A 9,734-nucleotide genomic window follows, 5' to 3' on the forward strand; every position below is an offset into this window, starting at 1 on the left:
ATGTGTAAGCTGAGCAGCTATTTCTGGTCTTCTATAGCTACAGTGAACAAGGGAACAGAACTTGTTCTTATGCTTGCTCCTTCCCTACTTTGATATTTTTTTCCTTTCACTGTTTTCAATTGGGGATATAGGTCCCTTATCAAAAACTTCATCAACATCGAAGTTCTATTCTGGGAATTTACATTCCTGTCACTGCTTAAACTTTTATTTCTTAAGAAATGAAAGTGGAGGTATCTAATATGATATCTATATCTATATATAGTTTCTTAAAGTGAAAACATCATTAAAAATAAGTTTCCTCTTGATATTTTAAAAGAGCTTTCAAAGCTTCAGAAAATATATAGCACGATTATAACCTCACGTGGGTGACTGTTACTTTAATCTGAAAAATGCTGTAGTTCCCTTTCACCCCCACAGCAATGTTCTCTAGGGAAAAGACACTCTCATGTAAGAGTTCCAATTAATCTTATAAATTGAAAGCTGAATATCGTGACACTATTTTTCTGTCATTGACCAATTATTACTCTAATTTGATTATGTATAATCAGGAAGCTGCTTGCTATTCCAATATGTGCCCACAAGAGGGCAACATGACTTCCAAAGAATAATCACTGTCAAAGTGTGCTTGGAATTAGCAGGCAAGGATTCCTGGGTTCTGTCCTCCAAAGTACTCTAATTCAGAGCATCCCCATTTCACTCAGCAGCTTTTATTTCTTGCCCTAACAACTTTCTGTGAGCACAGGCAGAGTTTTCTCTGCACACATACAAATCCTTTTCCAGTTGTGATTTGCACAGCTGCATCTGGTTCCAGACAATCCAGGTGTCTTCAGATCCATAATAATGGCAAGACCCCAGTGCTTCTCTGGCTTCCTAAGACATCTCCAAAGGGGTGTGGTGTTCGCTTTCCCAGCTGTAGGATAGAATATATTACAAATCTAGAGTTCAAGGGAGATTTAAATTTTGTGTTCTCTGTCATCATTTTCTTTCTGTTCATGCATATGTCAAATTATCTTTCTGCTTTATCTTGTGTGTGTTTGTGTGTGTGTGTTTTCCTACAGACTCGTTGCTTTGGTTTAAATAACTAGGACATATATTAGGGGTAGATAATAACTGAATAACTGTATGGTATGAAGAGAAGCCCTCATTAGACCTAAGTCTGGCATGAACATCCTCTCTGAGACAATGAAGTAATTGATGTTTTAGCTTCACAAATATTTCTGTATTAGGTCTTACAAAAGTCGTGCAAAAAAAGCATTGAAGTGTAACCCTGGCAATTTGGAATTGAGGTTACCACAATCTTGTAGCAAAAGTGACAAGCACATCTATGGGATGATCCCTTAATAATCTTTCAGAAAGTGGTTCACTTTGTCCCTTGCCAGGCAATATTGAGAAGTATAACCTGCATGCTTCATGGGGTCCTGTGGGTGAAGCCTGTGCGCGGGTGGGGGATGGCATTTATCATGGATGCCAAGCATCTTTGTGAATTTCTTGGTCCAATGGATGTCAGGGTTATACATGACTTTGCTTCTTTCTCTTGATCCACCTCAGCTATCTCTATGTCGCATTCCAGGGTCTTCTGACTCGCATTTCAGGACAAGGGAAGCTGCATCTTCACAAACCAAGCTGTATGTCAGCTTCTGTGGCTACTTCGAATCTTGTAGTGTGAACTGAGGGCCTGCTGGGTTCAATTTTTCCCTTTTCGTTTTTAGAGAAATTTTTGTTCTTTTAAGTCTTAAAGTCAACTACTTATAGGCTAATTTTAGTTTTTCAGATGCTTTTTGTTTCTCCCGTAATAAATTTAGATTTTCCTTTTTTTAAAAAAAAAATCTGTTTTCCTTCACTTGTAGCAGAATTTATTGTATATGCCTAGTTGTTCTGGAACTCACATTGTCACCAGGGCCTCTTCAGCCTTCCAAGCATTGTGACTGCTCAAATACTGCAGCTTTAGGCCAGTTCCTGTAGCCTGGATCAGGCCATGTCTTCCTGCGGCTGTGTCCACACTCCATTCTCTTATATAAACCACACACACACACACACACACACACACACACACACACACTCACATTATGCAGAACAAAACACACACGTGAAGCTTCTTAAAGGTTAGAAAACTCGGACTTGATCTGGTTTTGGAGATTCATCTGAGATTCCTAAGAGGCTCTCCCCCCAACTTCTCCCTCTCCCAGTTAATTCTGCTTTCTCTCTCTCTCTCTCTCTCTCTCTCTCTCTCTCTCTCTCTCTCTCTCTCTCTCTCCCTCTCTCTCTCTCTCCTTGTCATTTGTATGGAGGTTCATCTCTGGATTATAAAGGTAAGGCCCTCTTTCCCTTTAAAGTCCCATCATGTTTACTGTTTAAATCTCCACACACTGTCTTGTTTCTTTTTAATGCTCTCTGACTCACCTTCTAGGCCCAGTCAAGACTTTGAGACCCTCTCATTCTGGTAAATATCATCTAATAAAATTATGTGTAAACTTCCGTTGCTTCCTCTCCTAACTCAGAGCAGTTGACGAGCTCCACAGCTCCAGGCAAAGGCTTCACTGTGCTGCCCTACATAGAAGCAGCTGGAAGAATCTGTATTGATAGCAGGCTCTGGGCAGGAAAGTAGATTATATCAATACTGGGATAATCATTCTTCCCATTTCCATGCAGGTTAGCTGGGACTATCAGGTTTCTACACAGAGCAAGGGATGGTTAAGAAAAGTAACTGAGTAAGCAAAAATAACTCCTTCTGGTCAAGAGAAGGTGCCTCTGGTCTGCCTGGAGACCTACCTGCGTCAGTTGGAACTGGTCAATCTCCTGTCCAAGTGGCCATGCCTAAGAAGGCCTGCTAACCTTAAGCCACACTAGCAAGAGGTGGAATAGTTATGCCTTAAATAAGATGCTATATTTTTCTCTTCTGAGAATCTCCGCCCATAGTATATTAGCTTTCAGGGCTCTAGTCATACAACTACACAATTTGTAAGTAAGTCTGTTTTGTTGTTCTTGTTTTGAGTTATCTCAATAACTCAGAAGTTTAAATTCTTTTTCTTTTTTCCTACCTCTAATTTAAGCATCCTTCATTACACTTTGGGTGTGTGTGTGAAGTTTTGGACTTCCTTCTCTGTCACATCCCTGCTTCTCCACCCATGCCTGACCTTCATATGACCTTCATACCACCTTCAATGACGTGGCTTTATTTCATTTTCCATCCTCCTGTTGAGATTTACAGCTTGACTACACTGCACATTTTTTTTTATTTTAAACTCTAACAAAATTGTCCTTGAGCTTTTGCTTTAGTCCATTCTTGAATTATTCTATTAATATGACTAAGAACCCCAAGGGGGCTCCCTTTTCCCTTTAGCAGAAAAGAAAACCTTCACTGTTCATATGGTAGTTTAAATTCCAAGCAATAACGAACTTATTTTTACCTTTTAGGATTACCAGGAAAAGGAGTGTAGTCTAAAACTCAAAAGCCTGGTCCTACATTACCACACCAGGCTTGAAGTTAAAAATTCTCAGGCAGCACACATAGCATAGGAAGAGAAACTCAGATGGAGGAAGCCTGGTAGTCACTGTTCTGACTCTGAAGAACAGACCGCATGGTGCACCATCCTATGTGAAAAGTAGCAGTCAGGGCATCATGTTTTGTGTTGGATTTCCAGGCATCTTAGAGAGACAGAAGGAAGAAAAAGACAGGACTCTGGCTTCAGAAGATTGAACTCTTTATTTTAAACAGAGAAGGAGAGAAAGTCCCCCATGGGGAAAGGTGGCTGTGACTCTTTTCTGGGTAGGGTGATGGGCTACTGTTTGCAGCCATAGGGAATTAGGGGTGGGGTGAATCTGTTGCTTATTCTGCAGTCTCTGTTTTCTTGAATTGTCTGCTTCAAGCAAGACAGATTACTTTGGGAGATAGGTTATCTCTGCAAATATTCCTTTCTGGGCTGACTGAGAAAGGCTCTTTTGTAGGAATCCTGCTTTATAAGTGAAACACTCTATTACCTTGAGTCAGGAATGTCATAAAGTGATGAACTCCTAACCTCCTGTCGTGTTTAGAACTATGGGATAGCTTCAGGACAATGTGCTCTTCTGAGACTAACATGGGTTTTTTTTTTTAAAAAAAAAACTTTAGCCCTAATACTTAGCACAAAAATTTGAATATTAAAATTTCTAATATCAGGGGTTGCAGAATCTGGTCTTCTTAGCAAAGCCATTGCCATCTTCATGAAATCAACTATGCCTTCTTGCAAGAGTCCACTCAAAAAAGTTGACTGTTAGCATTCCCTTCTAAAAGAAGGGGTGGGGAGGGACACTGAACCCTCATTTGAGTAAACAGCCCCTACTCTCAGCCATTTGTATGAAACTCACCCTTATTGCTTCGAGGCTCAGTGGTTTCAGGAAGAGGCTAGAGTATACCAGCTTGGGAAGGTTACTGGAGACAGGATCTATCTGAGTGGCTGTGGAGAGCCATCTTTCCTGGCTGGGTGCAGAGTTCCAGAATCACGTGAAGGTCACACATGCTCATACCCAGAGTTCCTCACCAACGGGCAGTAATCGAGCCCGATGCAACCATTGGTTCCCCAAGTTGTAATTTTGAAAAATCATACTTTGGTTTGCCATAGGGACATTACAGGGAGGCAGGTAGACAGTGTTTATATCTCTCCTGGAGAGAAAAACTTATATCATCAGAAAAAGTTTTTTACTACTTTTACTTTTGCAGTGGAGAGGCAGCATTGGCTGTCCGTATGCGGCAGTTCTATCAAGCTTGTCCATACTGGGTTTCATGGTCTATGTTGATGAGGATGGCTATCAGATATGCTAACATAATCAAAATTCTTACATTTTCCATATTTTAGATTAGCAGCAGAATGAAGTACAAAGTTTATCAATAGGCAGGCAGGTAGAGAGATAGAAACCGGGCCTGGCATGCGGTTTTGAAACTAAAAACCCCTATAGACACAACTTCTCCATCAAGAACACACCTTTTCCATGGAGGCCACGCTCTAGAATCTTTCAACAACTGGGAATCATGCATGTAAATGTCTGAGCCTATGGGAGAGATTCTCATTCAAAATATCATACTGCTTTTGTTTGTTTGCTTTTGTTGTTGAAATTAATTAATTTATTTATTCTTTCGTCATTTATTACAACCCTACCCCAGTTTCCTTCCTCTCCCTCCATTCTTGTCATGTACCTTCTCCTGTAGCACAGTTAATAAAATCTAAGAGACAGATATTGGGGTTCAAACCGAAGGTCAGGAAAGCGAAAGAGTCAGTCACTGGCTCTTACCTCTACCTCAGTCTGAAAATGGTGATCCTGCCTCCAAGAATCCCCAGAATGAGATTGAGCCTGCAACGTGTTTCCTCCCATTTTATATTCCTCTCTAGTGTTGGGATTAAAGCCATGCCCCACTACCACCTGGTTTCAATGGCAACTAGTGCGGCTTCTGTGATTAAAGGTGTGTGTCACCACTGCCTGGTCTGTAAGGCTGGCTAAAACATCTGTTTTACTTTCTGATCTTCAGGCCAGCTTTATTTATTAAAATACAAATGAAACATCAATACACTCTCCCCCGATTCTCCTCTCTCCCAGATCCACACCTCCATTTCCCTTCAGAAAAGATCAGGCCTCCTAGGGATATCAACCAAACACGGCAAAAGGAAGTACAATAAGACTAATCACAAACCCTCGTATTAAGGCTGAATGAAGCAATCCACTAAGAGGAAGATTCCTAAGTGCAGGCAAAAGAGTCAGAGACAAAATCCACTTCCAATGTTAAGAGCTCTGCAAAAACACCAAGCTATACAACCATTACATATATGCAGTGGGCCTAGATCAGTTCCATACAGGCTCCCTGATTGTGGCTCCAGTTTCTGAGATCCCCCTATGAACCCTTTTTAGTTGATTCTTTAGGCTGTGTTTTTGTACTGTCTTTGACCCCTCTGGTTCATACATTCCTTCCTCCTCCCTTTTTCAGGATTTCCTGAGCTCTGCCTAATGTTTGGCTGTGAGTCTCTGCATCTGCCCCTATCAGTTGCTGTATGAAGCCTCTCTGATGATTAACATGCTAGGCTCTGGTCTTCCAGTATAGCAGACCATCATGAGAATCATGTAATTGACTTTTTGTTTGTATGTTTTTTTTCTGTGTTTGGTTTTTATCCTAGGACTCTGGACTATCTTATTTTGGTTCCCATCCCTCCAGGCAGTATCCGGAACCTTACTCCCTCTTGTGGCTTGCGTCTCAAGCTCAGCCAGTCATTGGTTGGCTACTTCCCCAAGTTTTGCGTCACATTTATGTCACCATTTCTTACAGGCAGGACAAATAGTAAGTCGAAGGTTTTGTGGCTGGGTTAGTGTCACAGTCCCTCTTCAGGAGGCCTTGTCTGGTTGTAGAAGATGATAGTCCATGCCCATAACCCCATTACTAGAAGTTGTTGGTAGATCCCAGGAAGTTTTTATTGCCCTAGGTGTCTGTCTCACCCCGGAAATGGCTGCCCCCATTGCCGTTGTCTTTCCCAGTACTCTTTCCCCCATCATGCGTCCACCTGATCCTTGCTGTTCACTTCCCTACCTATGCCCAGTTCACCCCCACAATCTATTCTATATTCCCTTCCCAGGGAGATAGCTATGCAGCGTTGTGGCTTAGATCAAGTGTAATATCTGTTCTTTCCAGTTGTTGTTTTTTTTAATGTGGTGTGTGTGTGTGTGTGTGTGTGTGTGTGTGTGTGTGTGTTTGGATATATACTTCGTGTTCTATTTCTTTGTTCTTTTAAGAAAACGAAACAAAAGACATGGAGGTAGGTGGTGGTTAGGGAGGGAGGATCTGGGAGGAGATTGGAGGAGGAAGATGGGTGATCAGAATACAAATTTTGAAAGGTGTGCTGTGTGGATAGTAGTGTATGAGACTTAAAAAATATGGACTAAGCTGGGCGATGGTGACGCACGCCTTTAATCCCAGCACTCGGGAGGCAGAGGCAGGCGGATCTCTGTGAGTTCGAGACCAGCCTGGTCTACAGAGCTAGTTCCAGGACAGGTTACAAAGCCACAGAGAAACCCTGTCTCAAAAACCTAAGTCAAAAAAACTAAGTGTAAGTATAAGCAATTGAGCCTTGAAGGTGTTACAAGCTTTAAGTTCTACATACTTAAACCAGATAAACTCAGGTTTTATATTCAGAGTAAGATTTATATATCTTAGTGTTAAAGGACATGAAACCCCTCCTGACCAGTGCCTCTGCCAGTTATTTGTATTCATATTATGTCAAGTGATTTATCTGCCTTCCTCGGGAACCATCACTCAACATTCTAAGTCACTAGCTCTCTGTTTATATTATCTCAAAGTCCTCTACATAGCAAGTCTGATTAGCCTTGTGCCTATGAATAAAAGCTTTTTGTTCTGAATGGCCCATCTTATCTGTTAATCGGTAACCTGTATTTCATGGAGAATTGATACAGCTCCAAAATTCATAAATCTGGATATCAGCCTTTATTTTACACTTGAAACAATATTTTCTCCACATAAAAAAGATAGTTTTTTTTTTCTCCTGATAAGGTAGAGAGGTCTGCAGTTGGAAATCAGAATTGGGTTGCAATCTGGAAAGCTGGGTTTTGTTCCCTTTAAACAGACAGCATCTTTAGCTCCTTTTATTAAAATGCATAAATTGGCAATTGATCCGTTCGGCCAAGTTTTCTCTGAGTATTGGTTTACCTTTAATTATTGAACACACTAAATACAACGCACATATTCACAGGGGATGTTTCACCCTCATACAAAAGCATTGTGGCTAAACATGACTAAGGAAGATTTGCCATTTAGCTGTCTTTCCTCATGGAAGGCGCAGCCACTCTTTGAATGCACAGGTGCTGTGTGATCATGAACATCCCAACTTAGGCATCTGTGCAGAGCTTCCACATGCAGACCATGATTTCTGCACGCTGGATAATTTATCACAGTGCCATCTGCTTCAAATCTTTAGTTGCCAGGCCTGGATGGATTTCCAGGCAAATAAATTATTTTGTGTCGTTACGTAAATGTGTTTGCTGACACTTGCACGACAACATTTTATAGATGGCTAATGTTTAAAAGCAAGATAATATTACAAAGGTGGTATAACTATTTAAAAGAAATATAATACCAGCTGAAGAACTAACTCTTAACCAAATGGTAACCAAGTATGAGTTGTCACGGTCAGTCCATTATTTAAAATTAGATATTAATAAATTTATTAATAAAAAGGGATATTAAAAAATTTTTAGGTGGAAAGAATATACTGATTGTGTGTGTGAGTGTCCCTAGTCATTCAGGACAGTATCATAAGATATTAATTAGATTCTTAGGTTCTTTAGAAACATATGCATGTAGAAATTTTAATTGGGTAACAATCTTCATATTTTTAATTTCAATGAAATTGTCATTAGCATGCACAAAATTCAAGCGGTCAACCATGAAAATGTAATGCAATTATCTAAAATTTTCTACTTCATGGTCCTTTCATAATACATCATGAAAATGATAGATCACATAGATGCGGAGATGAGAGGACACTGTAAGTAAAAGTTCTCATTATGCAAACATGAGGACCTGATTTTGTACCTCTCAAAAACCTGGGTGTAGTTTTCTGCAGATGCAAGCACAACACAGTAGAAGATCACTTTGGCTTGCTGGTCTCCAGACTAGCTACAGGTTTAGCAAGAGGCCTGTGAAAATTCGTAGAGCAATAGTGAGAAACATCTGATATACTTTGTCCTTCACACAAACACCTGTGTACATGCATATGCACACACACACACACACACACACACACACAATCCTTACAGAAAATCTGGCTCTAAGGTATTTATGAAACCACTCACCCACCTTTTTTTTGCATTATGAAAAGGGAATTGTTATTCATCTTGCATAAGTTGTTCAATATGACAAAATTAATTGTGTTAATTCTAGCTCCCCAGTGAAAAATAATATACTCTGTGTGTGTTTGTGTGTGTGTGTGTGTGTATAATAAGTGCATCCCAGAGTGACAGAGGGATTCCAATGAACTGGCTGTCCTGATAAGAGTGAAAACATCAAGTAAGGACTACAAGTTGTAGGCTGCAGCCCTGGGGCTGAGAATACTATCAGAGGAGTCCAAAGGCAACCTGCTAGTTAGGGTAGTTCCCTCTTAGTCGCAAGACACAAGATATTCTTTCATTGAAGTTTTCAACTGCTGGAAGACACTTATTACATCATGAAGCTACTCAGCTTTATACAGCCCCCAACCATGTAAATGCAATCTTTACAATAAAATCTTCACAGAAACACTTCAGAGAACATTTTTTTTTTGAATATCTGGTCAGCATGTCCCAAATTGTTCAACTGCACCTCTTTTGATCTCTTACAGCATTCGATGTTTCTGGGAATTGATATATCCTTTGCTTTCTTACTTATCACTATGTCTATAGGTAATCCTATATCATTTCCCCCACAGTGAAGTCCAAATATTTAAAGCAATTGCATCCAGCACTCTCACAAATATGAAACCATGTAGGCACACAAACTCTTATAGAAAATAGCTATTTGCCTATGACCGGTATACTTCCTCTGGTGCTCTTAAACCAAGTATGGGAGTTTAAGAGTGAAAGCAATGAAAATGCTGCATAAATAATGAACTCAAAGCTGTTTGGGGACTAAGAACAAGAAAACAGAAGATAAACACTCAGTATTCATATGCTAGATTCACTAGATATTTTCCATCCATAGTTAATTGAATAAATAAACTTGCAAT

This window comes from Microtus pennsylvanicus, chromosome 16 (assembly GCF_037038515.1).
Source record: "Microtus pennsylvanicus isolate mMicPen1 chromosome 16, mMicPen1.hap1, whole genome shotgun sequence".
Classification (NCBI taxonomy): Eukaryota; Metazoa; Chordata; class Mammalia; order Rodentia; family Cricetidae; genus Microtus; species Microtus pennsylvanicus.